Below are 22,809 nucleotides of genomic sequence, written 5' to 3'. Positions count from 1 at the left end.
CTTAGCATTGACACATGGAACACATTATGAACTTATTGTAGGTTCGGGGGTAAGGCTAGCTCGTAAGCCAACTTCCCAATCCGTCTTAGTATCTCAAAAGGTCCAATGTATCTTGGGCTTAGTTTTCCTTTCTTTTCGAATCTCATTAACCCCTTCCAAGGGGATACTTTTAGTAGTACTAAGTCCCCTACTTCATACTCCTTGTCCTTTCGGGCTAGGTCTGCATATTTCTTCTGTCTGTCTTGGGCTGCTACCAGCCGCCCTCTGATAAGATCTACTATGTCTTTGGTCCTTTGGACCACTTCGGGTCCGAGCATCTTCCGTTCCCCTACTTCATCCCAGTATAAAGGAGATCGACACCTTCTTCCGTACTGGGCCTCATAAGGCGGCATTCCGATGCTAGCATGAAAGCTATTGTTATAAGAAAACTCGATCAACGGCAAGTGATCATCCAAACTTCCTTTAAAGTCTATTGCACAGACTCTCAACATATCCTCTAGTGTCTGGATGGTCCTTTCACTCTGCCCATCCATCTGGGGATGGTAAGCGGTACTCATATTTAACTTGGTCCCCGCACATTCTTGAAAGCTCCTCCAAAATCTGGAGTTGAACCTGGGGTCTCGGTCTGAGACAATGGACGCTGGGACTCCATGCCGCGTCACTATTTCCTTAAGGTAGATGTCCACCAGTCTATCGACTGTGTATCTCTCATTGATAGGAATAAAATGAGCTGACTTTGTCAGTCGATCTATAATCACCCATATGGCATCATGGTTGGCTTTCGTCCTTGGTAAACCGACAACAAAATCCATGGCTATCTGTTCCCATTTCCATTCGGGAATCTCCAGGGGTCGTAAAAGTCCACTGGGTCTCTGGTGCTCTGCCTTTACTCTTTGGCAAGTCAAACATTTGCTTACCCATTCTGCTACGTCCCTCTTCATGTTGGGCCACCAGTAATACTCTTTCAAATCCCTATACATTTTGGTGCTTCCCGGGTGAATGGAATACCTTGAACTATGGCTTTCATCCAAAATCTCGTCTTTAAGCTCTCGAACGTTTGGAACCCAAATCCGGTAGGAGTACCTCATTATCCCTTTATCATCTTTCTCAGTATGGATCTCTTCTCCAGTCATTGACTCTCTGCCTTCATTCATTACTTTCTCTTGGCACAATCTGATCTTTTCCAATAACTCTGGCTGCATTGAGATCTCAAACAGTTTTTCAGTTCCGGTTCCGGTTACCTTTACTTCTATTTCCATTTTCTCGAAATCCTTTATCAATTCTTCCGAAGTCATTATCATTCTAAGTCTTTCCTTTCTACTAAGGGCATCAGCCACCACATTGGCTTTCCCCGGATGATAGAGAATCTCACAATCATAGTCCTTGATTAGCTCTAACCATCTCCTCTAGCGCATGTTGAGCTCTTTCTGCGTAAATATGTACTTGAGGCTCTTATGGTCTGTGAAAATCTCGCACTTCTCTCCATACAAGTAGTGCCTCCAAATTTTTAGGGCAAAAACTATTGTTGTGAGCTCAAGGTCATGAGTAGGATATCTAATCTCGTATTCCTTCAGATGTCTCGACGCATACGCAATCACTTTACCGTGTTGCATAAACACACACCTTAATCCTTTGTGTGACGCGTCACTATATATCACAAAATCTCCTTTTCTGTCTGGCAATGCCAACACCGCGGCTATTACCAACCTCTTTTTTAATTCCTGAAAACTGTTCTCGCATTTTTCCGTCCATTCAAACTTCTCTGTCTTACGAGTAAGTCGTGTCAAAGGGGCTGCGATCTTCGTAAAGTCATGTATAAATCTACGATAGTAGCCGGCCAATCCTATGAAACTCCTTACCTCTGTGGGTGTGGTTGGCCTTTCCCAATTTGAGACCGCCTCTATCTTGGAGGGGTCGACCAATACTTCTTCTTTATTGATCACATGACCTAAAAACTGTACTTCATTCCACCAGAATTCACACTTCGAGAATTTGGCAAATAACTGTTCCTCTCTGAGTATTCCTAGAGCTATCCTCAAATGCTCTGCATGTTCTGCCTCAGTCCTTGAGTAGATTAAAATATCATCGATAAAAACTATCAGACACTTGTCCAAGTACTTCTTAAATAGTCTGTTCATTAAATCCATGAAAGCCGCTGGGGCGTTGGTTAATCCAAAGGACATTACCAAGAACTCATAGTGCCCATACCTGGTACGGAACGCGATCTTGGAAATATCTTCGGGTTTAATCTTTAGCTGGTGATATCCAGTTCTCAGGTCAATCTTGGAAAAATAAACAGCATCCTTTAGCTGGTCGAACAGATCGTCTATTCTAGGTAACGGGTACCTGTTCTTTATGGTTAGCTTATTCAACTCTCGATAGTCGATGCATAGCCTCATGCTCTCATCCTTTTTCTTAACAAATAACACTGGTGCTCCCCACGGAGACACACTGGGTCTGGTCATACCCTTATCCAAGAGTTCCTGCAATTGGGTAGCTAATTCCTTCATTTCTAATGGGGCTAACCGGTAAGGTGCCTTTGAAACTGGCGCCGTCCCTGGAGCCAACTCAATAGCAAATTCAATCACTCTATCGGGTGGTAATCCCGGAAGGTCTTGTGGGAATACATCTTCAAATTCTTTGACTACCGGAATATCTTGTAAGTTGGGCACCTCCTTCTGCGTGTCCACCACATAGGCTAGGTAAGCCTCATTTCCTTTTCGTAACATCCTTTTGGCCTGGGCCATAGTCAAAAATTTCTACGTCTGCCTCTTTCCTCTAAATATGACTTCTTTCTTTCCTGGGACATTTAACTTAACTTTCTTCCCCTTACAGTCTATCTGAGCATCATTGCTAGATATCCAGTCCATTCCCAAAATTACATCGAACTCCCCTAATTTAAAAGGAATCAGATCAACACTAAAAGATTGTTCCCCTATGCCTAACTCACAGGCGGGGTGAATCTTGTTAACAGGAATAACTTCATGATTGGCTATTTCTACTTGTAAGGGTTCTATCAAGGGTTCAGCCTTGAGTCTTAATTTACGCGCAAAGTCTCTTGATATAAAAGATTTAGTTACTCCTGAATCAAATAAAACATTTGCACTAGCTGAATTTAGAGAAAGGGTACCTGCTATGACATCTGAGTCTTTCATAGCATCCTGGACTGTCATGTTGAAAGTCCTCGCAGTAGGTGGCTTATTAGAAGCAGCCATGCTTTCTCCTGAAGCTGCTGGTTTATTCCCTGTGCATTCCCTTCTCATGTGGCCTGGTCTTCCACACTGATAACAGATGGTGGTCGGGCTGACACTAGGGGGTTGCGAAGTACACTTGTTAGATTAGTGACCCTCTCGATCACACTTAAAGCAGGTTACTGGCTTCCCCTTACATTCCTCAGAATGCATCCTACCACAAGTGTTACAGGCTGGTAATGGGGGTCGAGACTGGTTGGAATAGGACCTTCCTGACTTTTGGCCGCTCTGGCTCACATTCACACCCATTGGCCGCTTAAACCCAGTACTCTTTCCCGGTAGGGACACTGCTCCTCGATTAAATCTAGTTGGGAAGCTCCCTCCTGCGGAACCTCCACCCATGCTCATACTTTTCCTCTTTATTCCCTTCTTCTCTCTTTCCTTCTGCATCTGTTCACTTCTGGCTTCTACAATTGTTGCCTTTTGCACCAGAGTGGCATAATCAGTAAGCTCAAGGATTGCCACCCTATTCTGAATCCACGGTTTCAGTCCCTGCTGAAACCTCCTAGCTTTCTTTTCCTCGGTGCTCACAAACTCTGGCACAAACTTTGATAACTCAGTAAATTTTGCTTCGTACTCTGCTACGGATAAGTTATTCTGCTTTAGCTCCAAGAACTTGAGCTCCATCTGGTTCTCCATAAACCTCGGGAAATACTTTCCCAAAAACAACTGACTGAACCTCTCCCAGGTTATGATAGCATCTGTCTCCATGTTTTTCTTAGCCTCCCACCAGTAGTTGGCCTCTCCTTTCAGAAGGTAGGTAGCAAATACAGTCTTCTGTGCCTCATCGGTACTCAGAATCTCAAAGGATTTCTCCATTTCCTTTAGCCATGCCCTTGCCTCAACTGGGTCGGCTGATCCGTGGAACTCAGGGGGCTTAAGGGACTTAAAAGCCCTGAAAGAGTTTGCCACAGCATTGTTATTTCCTTGAGGGGGTGGGTTGGGTTGACGTTCCAAGTTCTACCTTAGTAGTTACATGAACTAGCCCATGGGATCCATGCCTGGGTTTGGTACTGGTTGTTCAACCTCAGTTTCTCCTTCTTCAGCCTCTATCTCAAATCCCTCAACATCATATGTTTCCTCCTCCTCTTCATACAGGGAGTCATCATGTTCAACATAATCCTCATCTTCCTCTTCACTGTGTTCCTGGTTCCTATCATCCTGGTTATGGCTTCCCTGGTCCTCAGATCCAGGGTTCGCCCTAGTTCCAATCTTTCTTGGCGGCATGATACTGATAAATATTTGGGAAATTCAATATTAGGTCACAATCATACACAACATTGTGCCTTGCACAGTTCTATAATGGGGAGAATGTATCTCGCAATTCTATTATATTATGACAGTTCTAATAAGAAGTGCAGTAATAACAATGATAAAAACAGTGATCTCGTCACTAAGGAACTGAACTGAAAGGAAACAAATATATACATAATGCGAGAAATACATAGTTTGATCTGGTCAAAAGTACAACAGTGCTACAGCCATCTGTCCCAAAAGTGATACACAATAGTCTATCTGTCTAGTCAGAAAAAGGGATGTTATATACAAGTCAACTATCCCAGAAAATTGGCTCTTACTAAGGCCTCGACTAACTAGACAACTAGACTATCCCATCATCAGTCCTGAATCACACACCGGAGCGGGTCAGCTCCCATACCCTTTCCATCACACGACGGAAGATATAGTCGACCTGCCGTCTGGAGATCCTACCATGCCTGTCCCCCTGAAGCGATCTGAGTCTCGCTCGGGACGTGAGCTCTATCCCCGTCAGCTCCCTCCTCAAGGATCGGGGTATAGCAGCCCTAGTCTCATAAGCTCGGGTACGCCTACCCGCCCACTCCGCATCCAACTCCCTCCTGGCCTCATCCAGCCGGGCCTCAGCAACAGCCACTCGGGTCCTCAGTACATCCTGAACATAGCCGTGGGCTAACAAAGACTACCTATGGGCAGGGTCGAGAGGTGGTGAATCCGGAGCCGCTGGGGGTGCCTCCTCGGTCTGCCTAGGCTCGGAAGTATGGGTCTCTGAGCTGTCATCATAGGGGATCCAAGATAGTGGTGGAGGGGTAGGAGCTGTGACCACCGGGAGTGTGGGTAAAGGGGTACCAGTGTACACTACCATAGCTCCGATACGCTCCTCAGCTACTGGGACCTCATCCGGGTCCTCCTCATCTGAAATAGCAATGACCTCTGTCTCTGACTCCTCTGAGGGGTCCTCCTCATCCTCCTCCATCTCAGGCTCCTCCTGATCCTCGGCATCTAGCAGTGCCTCATCATGCTCATGCTCGAACATCTCAGGGTCCTCTATCTCATGCGCCTACACATTAAACGAGCTAAGTTACTATCATGATACTTATAAGGGTTCCCGTAAGGGTTTTAACTGTCAGCGCTACTTTAAGTAGTCCGACCATGAACTTGGCAAGAGTTCTTATTATCTTTGTGAGTTTATTATTATATCGTCGCATCATCTCTGAGGTTTATAACGCTTAGCTCTGATACCATTTCTGTAACACCCCCAGATCCGGGGTCGGGGATCCGGGTCGTCACAGTCTTTCTCCCCACAATATCACTTAACTTAATTAATAATAAAGAATCTCATGATGTGACCCCACACTAACACACACCACAACCTGTTATAGTCTCAGAGATTAAATTGAAATAAGTACAAGTCCTTGAATCCATAATTTAAAAGTTATTACAACCCAAAATGATTACTTGATAAGTTTACAGTTAATTGCCATTATCTCCCACAAGTTATAATTATACAATATTTGGTTCCCAAAAGTAGAAGGTCTGATCTACAGATAGATCTACCTCTGCAGCTATAGCAGCTATGATCTCAACGGGAAGGCGCGGGGCGCTTCCCACGCTCTTGCGCTGGGTCTGCTTGAGTCTGGCCATCTTTCCTAACTGTTGTTGTGTGATGAAGAAATAAAGCAAGAGTGAGCATTACAGCTCGCAAGATAATATATAGTGTAAACAATAATGCAAGTATCTAAATGAATAACTTACTAAAATCCTTTATCAAGTGTAAGATAATTACTTACTAGATATAAGCAAAAACAAGGGATGAAGTTACCAAATACTTCACTATACTTATATCATTTATAAAGCTACTTGAACTACCACTGTTCAAAGTATAATGAGCTTTCAACAGTTCATCACATAGATAAGACTACAAGACAAGATTTGAATAGATTAAATCTTTGAAATATTATTGAATGAAATGAAGTTATGAGATACTTCATTAAGTCCCGATATATATATCCGCATATATATCTCTTTATACATTTCCTGAAGACCTCTATCATGTAAAGTATGAACAGAGTTTGTAATATCCAATGAATTTTTGGAAAGGAAAAGAATTGTGGCATAAACCCGATATCTTGCTGATCAGGCAAAGATACCAATAAGTGACCTTTTCTACTGTAGATGGATGAATTCCTCGCCGGTCATCACCCTGGTCGCATTCGGACCTCGCGCTAGACCGTTACCCGGCCACTCACGCGTGGATGGACTATTACCCAGCCACTTACACCTTCATAGACCGTACCCCGGCCTGTCGCTTATGCCGACTCAATCAGATGGAATTACTTCCCGAACATTGGGCAAGTAATCAAATTGATGTCTCAAAACAGCAACCAAGTTGCGAATATAAAATACACCACATAGCCGGATTCCTCAGGTTTTGAGCGAGTATTTAAATCCCCTTGAAAGGAAGATCTTAAATATAAAAATGAGTTTTGGGATCCGCTCTAAATTTTAAAAAACATTTTGAAGACTCGAAAACATTTTTAAGAATGTTTGGAGTAATGCTGATTTAATAAAATAAATCAGTCCCAATATATTAGAAAATATCTGAATATTATTATTTAAATAATATTCCCATAAGGATAATCCTTATAAAAATAATTGAAGTAAATGTTTTAAAAACTGATACTTGAAATGAATAATAAATAACCAAAGTTATGCTTATACGAAAGTACGATCTTTATTTGAATAATCGAAAATAAGTTTGATTATCGAAACATTATTCTTTAATAAAATAAAGTATATATCTCAGCAAATAATGGGAGTCATAGGTCCTCAAATGAATATTCAAATAATATGCATTAAATAATATAAACTGAGTCATAAGCCCTCGAATGAATATTCGAAATAATATTCATTAAATAAAATAAAATAAAAGGAGTCATAAGTCCTCGAATGAATATTCAAAATAATATTCATTAAATAATATAAACTTATCGAATAAACCTTATTCGATTAATAGTTTTAAAAACTATTGATATATATATAAATATAAATATATATATATTATACTCGGGAACATCGACTCCCGGTTTAGAAATATGTTCACCTTTGGGTCCCCTATACTAAGGGTATACGCAACTACTGCTTATCTCTAGCATAGGTATTATGCAACTTATAAGTAATTGAATAAACAATATATAACAAGATTACGAAACAGACATGCATATATACCATATCACATGCTCCAATATATCGCAAGATTTGCTAATAACAAACATGCACTTATCACAAGATAATGCATATACACATATTTACATCACAACAACAGTATAACGGGCAGAAAACTTGCCTGAGCGACTGGGGGTTACAATTGGCTTGGGACGAGTCTGGTAACCTATAAACAACATATAAGTTGGAATTAAACCAAAGTCACTTATAATTCTATACTTTAACCAATTTAGACTCTAACGCTCGCTTCGCGCTTAACGATTCACTTAAGTCGCTCGAGTACCCTCGGCTCCACCATTTTTAATAAATTAACCATTAGGAGTTTTAAGGCGATTCTTTCGCGAGTGTCTTACCAACTGCCTATTACACTTTACATAAATGGTTCATGCTCCAATTAGTCCTTTAAGGTCTTTAACCTATGTTTCAAAGTAAGGCGAGGGGTAATGGTTAGTTCGCGAAACGTCGTTACTTAAAACGGCCGTTTCTCCTAAACCGTACATCGGAATCAAACGAACCACATATCAAAACGAAGCTCGTAACATGAACTATCTAATATGCAATGGTCAAAACCTAGCAGGGAGTTCTCGGGTCCTAATGTTAAGAACAAAACAGCCTAAAGTAAATCGGACATTACGACGGCTATGTTTACGCGATTTCCCAATTTAAAACACTCCAATCCAACCCACAATCAATCCACAATCACAACCCAATCAAAACTCCCTCCATACTTCATCATAACAGCCCCAACAACTTAACATTAATAATTTATACTTATTCTTAAACTTGAATTTAAAACTATACTTAAGTCCTTTAACTAATCAACAAGATTTCAACATCCAATTCACTACAACTCCCTCCCAAACTCTAAACATACAAGCATCAAGATTCTCTTTTACCATAACAATCAAAACCATCCTAATATACAAAGTAAAGTTAGGGTTTGGAGATGTTATACCTTCCTTGAAGTGATTTGAGTAGCTAGGAAGCCTTAAGAAGCCTTGAGATATCTTAGGGATGCTTGGATCTTAAAGGAAAAACAAAGAAAATCAAGTTAAAAATCTTGAAATCACTATTTATTATCTTCTTCATTGATTTCTTGGAAGAGATTGAGAATGAATTGGAGGCTTAAACTTATAGGATAGCCATAGCTATGCATAAGGAGTCTTGGATAATTACCTTGTGATTTAACAAAGCTTGGAACTAGGATTTTGATTTTTCTTTCTTTGAAAAGAAGAAAAAGCCGAGAGCTCCTTTGTTGAAGAAAGAAATGATTTTGTGTTTTGGGTGAAATGATTGTTGGTTGGTTGTTTTTAGCTTGATTTTGGTTAATTACCTTTTTAACCATGAACTTTGTGTGGTTTTAAATCAACCACACCTCCTTCCCCCTTATGTCATGCTTATGTCACCTTGTTATGTCATCATCCCTTACTTGCCCTCTTCTTATTGGTTTGATGACCTCATCATCACTAACCTCTTTGATTAGCTTCTAATTACTTGGCTAATGACCGCTGATCTGTTATACGGTTCGCTTAACTTTCGTTTTCGTTTATCGTTTGAGGGATCATAACCGGGATCTTATTACTTGGGTTCCCTTAACCTTCCTCAATACATTAAATTCCTTTTATGATCCTCTCTTATAATCTTTTAATTTAAATCCTTTTTATTTTGTTACCTTATACTCAATTCTTTCGGTATTTGGTGGATTTTCGGGAAAAATCATAGTGTTCGAATTTGGATTCTGACGATCTTTACATACACTTATATATCATATAGAGTACCAATAAAATCTCAAAATATCCATATAAGAACCCCTACATAGAGTGGCATGAAAAGTTTTCTTATTCAGAAATATCAGCAAAAACACTATTCATAAGGGTTACAAAAAGTTCAAAATTTTGGGGTTATTACAGTAGGGTCTGATGGTTGAGGTTGAGAAGTTTTTGGTGGTTGAGTAGAGGTGGTAGGTGCTGATGTATGAGGTTCAGATGGTTGAACATCAGGATATAATGCAGTGTACTTAAAAGGATCATAGGTTATTAAGGCTTGTTTGACAGATAAAGGAATTAAGAGGGGTCTGAACACAGCCTTCTTATAATCAGTAGATAATAAGTCAGTAAAAGCTCTTTTAGCTATTTTGAATGATGAAGTTAATTCACCATAACCTTGGGGCTTATTATCACAACAGAAACTATAAATAAACTAACAGAATCTAGCAAAATAAACAGTAGATCTATCTTCATTCATTCTGTCCCCAATAAAACCTAAGACAACACTTGCATAGTCAAAATCAGTTTGATTTATGAGAGCATATCCAATTTGTTGGCTGAATATAGGAATTGGATAAAAATTGGAACATTTGTTTGCAAAGGCTTTAGTTATGCAATCAAAAAAGAAACTCCATTCCCTCCTAATGAAAGATCTCTTCAACTGGCCCAGCTTTGCCAATGTTCTTTCATATCCCAGACTGGCCATCATGTTTTGAAGAACTGGCTCGTCAAAAGTAGAGTAAACAAAGTTCTCAGGTAGCTGCAGTGCTTGTCAAACCGTAGACAAAGTCACAACATACTCATCCTCCCCAGATGAAAAAATGATACTTGGGGACCCTTGAGCACCACCATCATCATACACACCGCTTCTCCAGAACTCCAGTACTTGAGTACCAGAAACTGCTTCGGGTTGAGTCAAAGCATACCCAATATCAGAACTAGCAAGAAAGTCCTGAATGAAATGAAGTTCAGAGGGTGCTTCTGACTTGCTAAGAATAGCAGAGAAGTTATTGGGAACAAACGTTGCTCCATCGAAGATTATGTCCTTGGGTGCCATGAGAATTTGTGAGAAAGAAAGTTGCCTGTAAGGTGTTTGAGAAAATGTCTGTATGAAAAATCGTCAATAGATGAGAGAGAATAGAAGTAAAGAGAGAGAGAGAGAGATATAATGTGAAAGTAAATAAAAGATTGTACAATCTTTTCTCTCTTTTACTTATACACGGTAGAAAAAGTAACCGTTGGGACACCTGTCAGACATGCAGCAGTAAAAGATAATTAATGGGCACGTGTATTCAGTAATCATTACTTATCACATGCAGTTTTTCAAGGAAAAACCGTTCCACTTACCAAGTAATCTCATTAATTAAGGTAGTTCAGTTTTATTTTAAAATTTTAAATTGTTCCCACTTAATAAATTTTTATCACTGCATGACCAATATTCTGTAAAAATATGACAAATGAGAGAATAACCAAAAATAAATCAAGTAAATAAATCCTCTCACGTCGGAATCAGAACTTGATTTGTATCAGAGCTTGAAGGTCATCAGAATATGGTTAGTATCAGGATTTAACATGTTATCAGAATATCAAACGACTCAGAGACAAAATCTTGCATAAATATAAAATTTCATTAATATATTTAGCAAATATATTTCATGAAATTCAAATTACATGTTGAAAAGTACAAGATTGTCCTAAGCTACAAATCCTAACATCAACAGCTTTTTTCCTAAGCTAAGAAGCCAGAAAAAGCTGACGGTAAAGAGAAACAGGGAGCATAAATTATTTCTTCTTCCTACTCTCAATAAAAAGAACAGCAAGACGAATGATTCACTCCTGATGTCGGAGATGACAGAGATGTAGATCTCTTTGGACTGTCAACAGGTCACGTTTAATGATCTCTGGAAATTGAATCCAGAGATTATGAGGAATGTTGTTGATATGGTATGAAGTTGGAATTCCATTTTGAAAAACATGTACAGTCTCAGTGCCATAATTTTAAAACCATCCAAACTCAGCCATTTGTGGTGAAGAGGGTAAGTTTGTGAGAAAATGAGAGATGTGCTGGCTGGAATGAAGTGTTGGTTTAAATAGTCAATAGAATGCCAAGAGACGCAAAGAAAATTGAATGGTTATAGGTAGAAATAATTCTACCTCATCTCCCTAGACTGATGAGAATAAAAACAGCCATTGGAAGTGTAAAACAGGATTTAATGCGCACATGAAACAAGTAAAAATTACTGTGCATAGACGTGTACCACTAACCCAAATTATATTGACTGTTAATATCTCACCCAAACATATTCTGATTTTAAATAAGACTGTTTCAGATTTTAACCACAAATAAGTCAAGTAAAGAATCAGAGTGTAATATTAGAACTTAGACTTATATCAGAACTTAACAGTCATCAGAACATGATTTCTGAACTCGAAAAATGAATGCCTATTTCTGTAGTTCTTCACACAAATTTTGATTTCGTTTCTTCAGAACTTAATCATCAGAACTTTCATCATAACTTGTCCTCAGAATTTATGTAACTGACACTTAAACGTTCATCTAAAACACCATTTATCACCACAGTAATTTTCATCATTCATATGGAGTGTATGTGTGTGCAGTAAGCTAAATATCAGATAAAGATTAAAGTCTGATTCACTTCAGTACATCTTAAAAATAAGGCATAACTAAGAACTTTGCTCAAAATCTGTCATGATTCTGAAGTCTACTTTAGAATGAGTTCATGCATGAGTCCACCTCAACTGTTTTGTGCTCATTTTATGCATCTTTTGAAATTCCATTTTACAGTGGCTTCTCAGTGTAAGTGAGTCACGACTGCTTATCAGAATTTATGCTATTATCATAGTATTTCTCCAATAATCATAGAGTGTGAAAAGTCACCAAGAAAAATATTTATTTTTGCTTTTCTGATGCATATTACTTAATACCAGCAATGTATTTGGGTCTTCCCTTTCACAGTTTTTGCTCTAGATCTCAAAGGAGTACCTGATTTTTATTTCTTTTTCTTTTCCTTTTCTTTTGATAAGTGAGGCTTATCAGCACTTAGTACATTTACCAGATTAACTAACATCAGAACTTAACAGATGAGAAGCATTATTCTAGTTTTTGACTTAGTAATAAGATAGATAAAGTAAACTTAACTAAGCTCAATATCATAATTTGCTTGTGTCAACAGATTTGCACATAAACAATTACTTCAAATATGGGATTTGTTAGTATATTAAAGACTACTAGGTCAACATCTAGCATATTTATCCTCATTGGATTGAATAATCACAGAAACATTCATATCACTGTCAGAGTTTAGAAATTCACATCAGACAACAATCAGTACTTAAGCAACTTTCAATTAAGCACGGACTACACAAAGATGATAATATCTGTAAATACTGATCATAAAGTCTGATGTATCAGAACAAAAACTAGACAAATTTAGAAAAAGAACCTGAAACCATTCCAAGTTCATTTACCAATCTTGTAAAAGTAGCTTCACACAGTGGTTTTGTGAAGATATCTGCCAGTTGTTGATCTATTGGAATAAAGTACAATTCCACTGTACCTTCATCCACATGTTCCCTTATGAAGTGGTACCTTATGCTGATGTGCTTTGTTATTGAGTGTTGAACAGGATTACCTGTCATAGTAATAGCACTTTGATTATCACAGTATATAGGGATTTTAAAATATGTTAATCCATAATCCAGTAAATGATTCTTCATCCAAAGAATCTGTGCACAACAGCTTCCTGCAGCAATGTACTCTGCTTCTGCAGTTGATGTGGAAATTGACTTTTGTTTCTTGCTAAACCAAGAAACCAATCTGCCTCCAAGAAATTGGCAGCTTCCACTTATGCTTTTCCTGTCAATTTTGCACCCTGCTAAATCTGCATCTAAGTAACCTATTAGGTGAAAGTCTGATTCTCTAGGATACCACAATCCTAGATCAGCTGTTCCCTTAAGATACTTGAAAATTCTTTTCACAGCTGTTAAGTGAGGTTCTCTTGGATCTGCTTAAAATCTCGCACAAAGACAGGTAGCATACATGATATCAGGTTTACTAGCAGTTAGATAGAGTAGAGAGCCAATCATACCTCTATAATCAGTAATATCTACTGATTTACCAGTATACTTATCCAATTTTGTTGCAGTGGCCATGAGAGTGGATGCACTGGAACAATCTTGCATTCCAAATTTATTCAGAAATTTCTGGTGTACTTGGTTTGACAAATAGTGCCTTCTTCATTCTGCTTGACTTGAAGGCCCAGAAAATAGCTAAGTTCTCCCATTATACTCATTTGATATCTTGACTGCATTAGTTTGGCAAACTTCTTGCAAAGTTTGTCATTTGTATAACCAAAGATGATATCATCAACATATATCTGAACCAAAAGTAAGTCCTTTCCATGGTTGAGGTAGAACAGAGTTTTGTCAATAGTTCCTCTATTAAATCCACTTTCCATAAGAAACTGAGCTAAAGTCTCATACCATGCTCTTGGAGCTTGCTTAAGGCCATAAAGTGCTTTATCAAGCCTGTAGTCATGATTTGGAAATTTGGAATCTACAAAGCCTGGAGGTTGTTCAACATATACTTCCTCTTCCAACTCTCCATTGAGAAAAGCACTTTTCACATCCATTTGAAAGACAGTAAACTTTTTGTGAGCAGCATAAGCCAAAAATATCCTTATGGCTTCCAATCTAGCAACTGGTGCAAATGTTTCATCATAATCAATTCCCTCCTGTTGAGAATATCATTTTGCAACCAGCCTTGCTTTATTCCTTGTAATTATGCCATCAGTATCAGTTTTGTTTCTGAACACCCACTTTGTACCAACAACAGATCTGTTCTTTGGTCTTGGCACTAGGGTCCAGACTTTGTTTCTTTCAAATTCATTTAACTCTTCCTGCATTGCTTGCACCCAATCAGCATCTTGAAGAGCTTCTTCCACTTTCTTTGGTTCAGTCTGAGAAAGAAAAGAATAATAGAGACATTCACTTGAAGTAGATATTCTAGTTCTGACACCTGCATCAGGATTTCCAATAATTAAGTCAGGTGTATGTGATTTAGTCCACTTCCTTGCAGATGGAAGGTTTTCTCTAGAACTGGATGCTCCCCCATGATCCATGTAACACCCCCAAATCCGGGGTCGGGGATCCGGGTTGTCACGAGTTCCATTTCCCTTAATAACACCCAATCTTAATAAATAATCAACTACTCTGTACTGTGACCCCACAATAAATACACACACCACAAGTTATAGTCTCAGAGATGAACACTCAAAAATAACACAAGTCCTTATATTCCACAATTATAAACCGTTACACCTTAAAAAGGTTCTGAATAAATTTACATATTCCTTGCCATTATTACAATTCATATTATACATAAGTCTGGTTCATCAATAGTTGAAAACGTAGCCTATTGGTAGCTCCTACCTCAGCTACGGCGGCATCAACGCTTCCAGAAGACTGTGGAACATTTTCTAACCGCTTGCGAATCGGGAGCTTGGTCCTATTCATCTTTTCTATCTGTTGTTGTGTGATGAAAAAAGAAAGCAAGGGTGAGCAGCAAGCCCACCAAAATAATATGTATAATGATTAACAATATATGAGTCTTCTCATAGTACTCATGAAAGTTTTGGTTAAAAGAAATGAACCAAGTTTGATATCTTAATACGATGAAGTCGCAAAATATTCAGTATATATACATATATACTTTTCAAAATCTTGGAAGTCCTCTTTCATGCATAATATACACAGAGTTCCAGTTTATAACTGTATAAAAATATCGTTGCAAGGTGATCTCATATATCTACCCTTGTCTCAACGTTTTTCTGAAAATCTTTGATATGCATAAGATAATCATTAACTAGATATAAGTTGAAAATATGAAGTTACAAGATACCCCAATATACTTATATCTTTTCCAAATATTACTTGAACTACCATCGTTCAAGTTATAATCAGTTCAAAAGTTCATCACATAGATGAGAGTACAAGACAAGATTTGAATAGATTCAATCTTTGAATATCATTATAAATAATGAAGTTACGAGATACTTCATTAAATCCCGATATATATACACCTATATATATACATTTCATACACTCCTTGAAAACCTCTGTTATGAAAATTATAAACAGAGTTGCAATATCCAATGAATTTGGAAAGGAGAAAACCTTGGCATAAACCTGATATCTTGCTGATCAGGCAAAGATTCCAATAAGTAACCTTTTCTACTAGTAGATGGATGAATTCCCCACTGGTCATCACCCTGGTCGCAATAGGACCTTATGCTGGACTGCCACTCAGCCACTTACGCATTTGATGGACTCCCACTGAGCCACTTACACTATCATGGACGCCCACTGAGCCCATGTTGCTTATGCCGACTCGATAGATGGACTCACTTCCCGAACGTTGGGTAAGTAATCAATTCATTTACCAAAACAGCAACCTCGTTGCGAATATAAAATACACCACAGAGCCGGATCCCTCAGGTTTTGAGCGAGTATTTAAATCTCCTTTAAAAGGAAGATCTTAAATATAAAAATGAGTTTTGGGATCCGCTCTAACTTTTAAAAATCATTTTGAAGACTCGAAAACACTTTAAAGAGTGTTTGGAGTAATGTTGATTTAATGAAGTAAATCAGTCCCAATATATTTAGAAAATGTCTGAATATTATTATTTAAATAATATTCCCATAAAGAATAATCTTTATATAAATAATTGAAGTAGAAGTTGTAAGACTTATACTTGAAATGAGTATTAAATAACCAAAGATATACTTATACGAAAGTACTATCTTTATTTGAATAATCAAAGATAAGTTTGATTATCGACACCTTATTCTTTAATAAAATAAAGAATATATTTCAACAAATAATCGGAGTCATAGATCCTCAAATGAATATTCAAATAATATTCATTAAATAATATAAACTGAGTCATAAGCCCTCGAATGAATATTCAAATAATATTCAATAAATAATATAAAGGAGTCATAAGCCCTCGAATGAATATTCAAATAATATTCATTAAATAATATAAAGAAGTCATAAGCCCTCGAATGAATATTCAAATAATATTCATTAAATAAAATAAAAGGAGTCATAAGCCCTCGAATGAATATTCAAATAATATTCATTAAATAATATAAAGGAGTCATAAGCCCTCGAATGAATATTCAAATAATATTCATTAAATAAAATAAAAGGAGTCATAAGCCCTCGAATTAATATTCGTAATAATATTCATTAAATAAAATAAAAGTTAAAGTTATTGAATAAACCTTATTCGATTAATAGTTTTGAAAACTATAACCATATATATATAAAAAAAATATATATATAATATACTCGGGAACATCGACTCCCGGTTTAGAAATATGTTCACCCTGGGTCCCCTATACTAAGGGTATACGCAACTACTGCTTATTTCTAGCATAGGTATTATGCAACTATAAGCATTGAACCAACAGATATATATAATTCAAGAATATGAAACATGCATGCATATATACCATATCACATGCTACAATATATCGCAAGAATTTGCTAATAACAAATATGCATTTATCGCAAGATCATGCATATACACATATACATCACAACAACAGTTATACGGGTAGAAAACTTGCCTGAGCGACAGGGGGTTACAAATGGCTCGGGACGAGTCTGGTAACCTATAAACAACATATAAGTTGGAATTAAACCGAAGTCACTTGTAAATCTATACTTTAACCAAATTAGACTCTAACGCTCGCTTTGCGCTTACTGATTCTCTTAAGTCGCTCGAGTACCCTCGGCTCCACCATTTTTAATAAATTAACCATTACGAGTTTTAAGGCGGTTCCTTCGCGAGTGTCTTACCAACTGCCTTCGCGAGTCTAAAGTAAATCGGACATTACGACGGCTATGTTTACGCGATTTCCAAATTTTTTACCATTCCAAATCATATCAACCCAACTACCAATCAACAACAACTCAAGATACACATCAATGCTGCTGATTTCAGTCATAATAAGCTCAAGGATATCAATCCAATCATATATTATAACATCTCCAAATTCAACTAAACTACTTAACAATTAAGCTCGAATCATGCTTATCATTCAAATTACTACTCATCCATCCAAACCATCTCCAAACTTCAACATTCAAACTTATTACTAAAGGGTGTGAAGATTTATACCTTTCTTGGAGGGTGGAAAGTTACTAGGAAGCCTTATGGAGCCTCCTACAAGCTTGATCTTTCCAAAGAAATCAAGAACAGAAAGTTAGGCTTTGAAGTTTCTAAAAGTCCGATTTAAAGAACTGTAAAAATGAGGGTCTTACCATGCTTATTTGGAAGAGACTTGTGAATAAGAGTTGTAGGCCATCTCAATATCTTTCCAACGAGATATAGAACACAACATTTGAGTGAGAATTGAAGGAGATATGGCAGTTTGAAGTTGCTGGGTTTGTTTTAGCCGAGAGCTTTCTTCTTGAAATGGGAAAGTCAACTTTCAATTTGTATTTGTGTTATGATATTTGTTGGTTGGTTGCTTCCTTTTGTCTTGGAATTAAATTAATTTTTTACCATGGTGAAAAATGTGTGGCTCACAATCAACCAACCAATCCTTCCCACTTGTCATGCTTAGGTCATCAAGCTTAGGTCATCTTGTTACACTTGTCTTATTCTTGTTGGTTTGATGACATCATCATCCCTAACCTCCTTGATTAACTCCTAATTGCTTGCCTGATGACCGCTGATCTGTTATACGGTTCGCTTAACTTTCGTTCTTGTTTATCGTTTGAGGAATCATATCCGGGATCTTATCACTTGGGTTCCCCTAAACCTTCCTCAATATTTTATATTCCTTTTTATGATCCCCCCTTAAAATCCTTGAATTTAAATCTTATTTATCCTGTTACCTTATACTCACTTCTTTCTGTATCTGGTGGGTTTCTGGGAAAAAACAAAGTATTCGGAATTGGATTCTGACGATCTTTACATACACTTATATACCACATAGAGTACTAATAATATCCCAGAAGATCTATAACAGAACCCCTACATAGTGTGGCATGAAAAGTTTTCTCATTCAGCATAATCTGCAAAATCACTATTCATAAGGGTTTCAAAAATTTTCAAAAATTGGGGTTATTACAATCCATGCTATCTTCATCAACATTTTCTGATGCTCCCCCTGAAACTATGCTCTCTGAGTTGGATCCTTCAGAAATTGAGTTTTCAGAATCATCAGAACTTGGCTTATCAGAACTTGATGAGTCAGAACTTGAAGAGCCAGTTGTATGTTCTGATGCTTCTTGATATGTGGTTGTATCTTCAGTATGCTCCCCCTACACAGGTGCATCTTCCTTTGGTGTAGTCACCACAGTTTCAATAACATCAGAATTTAACCCATCAGAGTTTGCAGTATCAGGATTTAGACTGTCAGGATTTTCAGTATCAGAATTTAAGTCTTTAATTTCAAATCTCAGCTGATCATGATCATTGAAATCTTCAAGTCCAGTAATCTTCTTATCATCAAAGGAGATATTGATAGATTCCATGACAACCCTTGTTCTTAAATTATAGACTCTGAAGGCTTTTGTGGAAAGTGGATACCAACAAAAATTCCTTCATCATCTTTTAAATCAAATTTGGATAACTGTTTAGGGTGAGTAAAACAAGCAGTTTGCATAGCTTCATCCCAAAAATAGGTTGGTAGCTTTCCTTCATCAAGCATAGTTCGTGCAGCTTCAATAAGAATTCTATTCTTTATTTCAACAACTCCATTTTGCTGTGGAGTTCTAGGAGCAAAAAATTCCTGCTTGATTCCATGGTCTTTGCAGAACTCTTCCATTGTCAAATTCTTGAACTCAGTGCCATTATCACTTCTTATGATCTTCACAGAATCTTTGACCAATTTATCCAGTTGCTTGATATAATCAATCAAGATAGATGCAGTTTCACTTTTTGTGTGCAAGAAATACACCCATGTGTATCTGGTGAACTCATCCACTATGACCATAGCATATTTCTTCTTTGCAATAGACATGACATTCACTGGACCAAATAGATCTACATGAAGTAGGTGATAAGGCTCAAGAATTGATGATTCAGTCTTGCTCTTGAATGAAGATTTTCTTTGTTTAGCCTTCTCACATGAATCACAAAGGCCATCAGGAGCAAATACTGATTTTGGCAGTCCTCTCACAAGATCTTTCTTGACTAGTTCATTTATATTGTTGAAATTTAAATGAGAGAGTTTCTTGTGCCAATTCCAGCTTTCTTCAATTGATGCTCTACTCACCAGATAGATTGCAGACCCATCAGTACTTGTTGAAAGCTTGGCTTCATAAATGTTACCATGCTTGTATCCTTTCAGAACAACTTTGCGTGTAGATTTGCTTACAACTTCACAATGTTCTTCAAAGAAATCCACATGATAACCTATGTCACAGATTTGACTAACACTCAGCAGATTGTGTTTAAGTCCTGAGATCAGAGCTACTTCTTTAATGATGACATTCCCAAGATTGATATTGCCATATCCCAGTATTTTTCCAATATTGCCATCTCCATAAGAAACACTTGGGCCAGCCTTCTCCACAAAGTCTGATAGCAGGGCTTTATTTCCAGTCATATGTCCTGAGCATCCATTGTCCAGAACTAGGATATTTTTCCCGTTGCCCTACAATCACAAAGATCACTAATGATTAGTTTTAAGGACCTAGACTTGCTTGGATCCTTTGGCCTTATTAGGTTTGTTAACATTTGCAGCGGATTTAGCATCAGAGTTTATGTTAACATTTTTCTTATCAGCATTTACACTATCAGACTTTGTATCAGAACTTAAACTAGAAGGAACAATGCTAACTTTCTTTAAAGAAGGTTTTATTTGATAATAATTATAGTACAAACTATGATATTCCTTACAAGTATAAATGGAATGTCATAAACTACCACAATGAAAACAAGGATTTTGTGGCCTATATCTAACAGAGTGACTCTTAACTCCTGACTTTGAAGGTAAGGAGTTTATGTTCTTATTCTTCCTGCAAAAAGAAGCCAGATGGTTAGAACTTCCATAGTTATGACATGTTTTTCTAGGAGCATTAGGAACAGGCTTATAATCATTGCTTTTATTTACACCTTCCTTTCCATTCCTATTTTTGCTAGGTGACTTTACCTTGTTTACATTCTTAACTTCTTTCAGCTTATGCTTAAGCTGCTTCTTTGTCATTAAGCCTACGTTTACTTCAGTTGTCTTTTCCTGTTTTAGTTTGTCAGAAGTTAATTCCTCTTTAACTTCTGATTTCTCAGTATTAGACTTTACAGCTACAAACTTAACAGGTTTTAACTTTGGCTTTTGTTTAACAACTGTAGGCTTAATTTCTACAGTTCCTTTATCATTCTTATCATCTCCATAACGTAAGCCTTCTTTCCAGTTTCCACTACTTAACAAATTCTGAGTTGTTCTGCCAGAGTTAGTCAAAGTCCTGATAATCTCTCTTTCCTTTTCTAACTCAGTCTTTAAAGATTCATTCATTTTAAGTACTTCATCCCTAACATAGAAAGCATCATCTCTATCTTTCTGAGTTTGATGGAACATGACTAACTCTTTTTCTAAATAATCATTCCTCTTTTTACAAGCAAGATTTTCAGAAGTTAATCTCACATGTTAAAGTTTGATCTCTATAACTAATGAACTTGGTTTTAAGATATCTTCTCAACTCATTAATGTCATCAGTATGAAAGGCATAAGTAGTTTGAGGTACCTTTAACTCAGCAGCTTCAGGACTGCTATCAGCATTTGTCATCAAGGCATAGTTCACCTCACTTTCGGAATCTGAAGTGTCTGTCCAGCTTTTCTTCTTTGTGACAAGAGCCTTGCCCTTGTCACTCTTCACTTTCTTGCAATCAGGAGATAGGTGGCCTTTCTCTCCACAGTTATAGCATTTGACATTTGTGTAATCTCCTTTGTCAGACTTCCCTCCTTTGCCTTCAGATTTTCTGAAACTCTTCTTATCAGAACTTGCACCTTTCCTAGAAAACCTCTTTCCCTTTCTGAATTTCCTGTATGCAATCCTTGTGATTCCTTTCACCATAAGAGCACACAGCTTCATCATCTCTTCATCAGCATCCATCTCAGGCAAGCTTTTAGTTTCTGAGTCATCATCACTATCAGAACTTGATGACTCAGTATCAGACTTTATGATGAGCGATTTTCCCTTTCCTTTCCTTGAGGTAGCTGCCTTGGAGGATTCTTCTTCAGCCTTAAGAGCAACTGTCCTTGACTTTTGTTAGAGCGAAAACATGCACTAATATTCACGCAAGTATATGCGTTCGCAAGTAATATAGAATACTTTCTAGTTCGTTCCCTCAGAGACTCAGACTAAGTTATTGTCTAATTAAACTCACTCACCAATGTATGATTACTTCTCAATGTTAAGATAATAACACTTAAAATTGTTGCTTAAATATTAACTATAATTAACTACTTAATTAACCACTTAACTAACACTTTAATTTATCAATAATAAAACACTTATGAGATCACAACTTCATTATTACTTCCTTCTATAGCCATTGTTATTACCTTTAGCATGTGACAGTGATGACATTAATCGAATAACACGAAACTGATAAAAGCCAACTTTCATTGTACTAATACCATTCTACCAAGCATCCACAATTAAGATAGAAGTTGAATAGTCATCAATTATGTTGAGTTCCTATATGTCTACAGAAATTGACAACACAACGATTTAAGCACAAGTTATTCCTTTTGATTACATAGGGCAAATAAAACTGTTAGAATTACCCACTAATCATGCACAACGTACATGAACCTATGCTAGCATGGCAAGTTCTAAGTCTCAAGATCCACCGTCGCTTCACAAGAGATTAACACCCTATCTTATATGTTCGCGACGCACATAAGACGAATACGCACAACCAATACTAGATATCATGCAATCATCACACATTAAAGTATTAAACAATTAACTAAAGAATTCCATAATAAATCCATTGCAACCCCATGATCACGATTAGCCCATAATAGAACTTATCGCCATCATGGGTTCATATGAAATCATGATAAACAACACAAGAAAATAATAACTAAACTAATTATATTAAAACAGAGTACGTCACAAGAGTAAATAAGTCAAAGCAAGAAAACTAGCATCCAACGTTACAACGAAACAAGAATCACAAGAATATATGCTTCCTCTTCGCTGCAGTGTGCTAAATCGGTCTTCTTCCTTATCTCCTTCGCTTCTTGCAAAACACAATCTAAAA

Source organism: Apium graveolens, chromosome 2, assembly GCF_009905375.1.
Source record: "Apium graveolens cultivar Ventura chromosome 2, ASM990537v1, whole genome shotgun sequence".
Lineage (NCBI taxonomy): Eukaryota > Viridiplantae > Streptophyta > Magnoliopsida > Apiales > Apiaceae > Apium > Apium graveolens.
Note: the sequence above shows the minus strand (reverse complement) of the source record.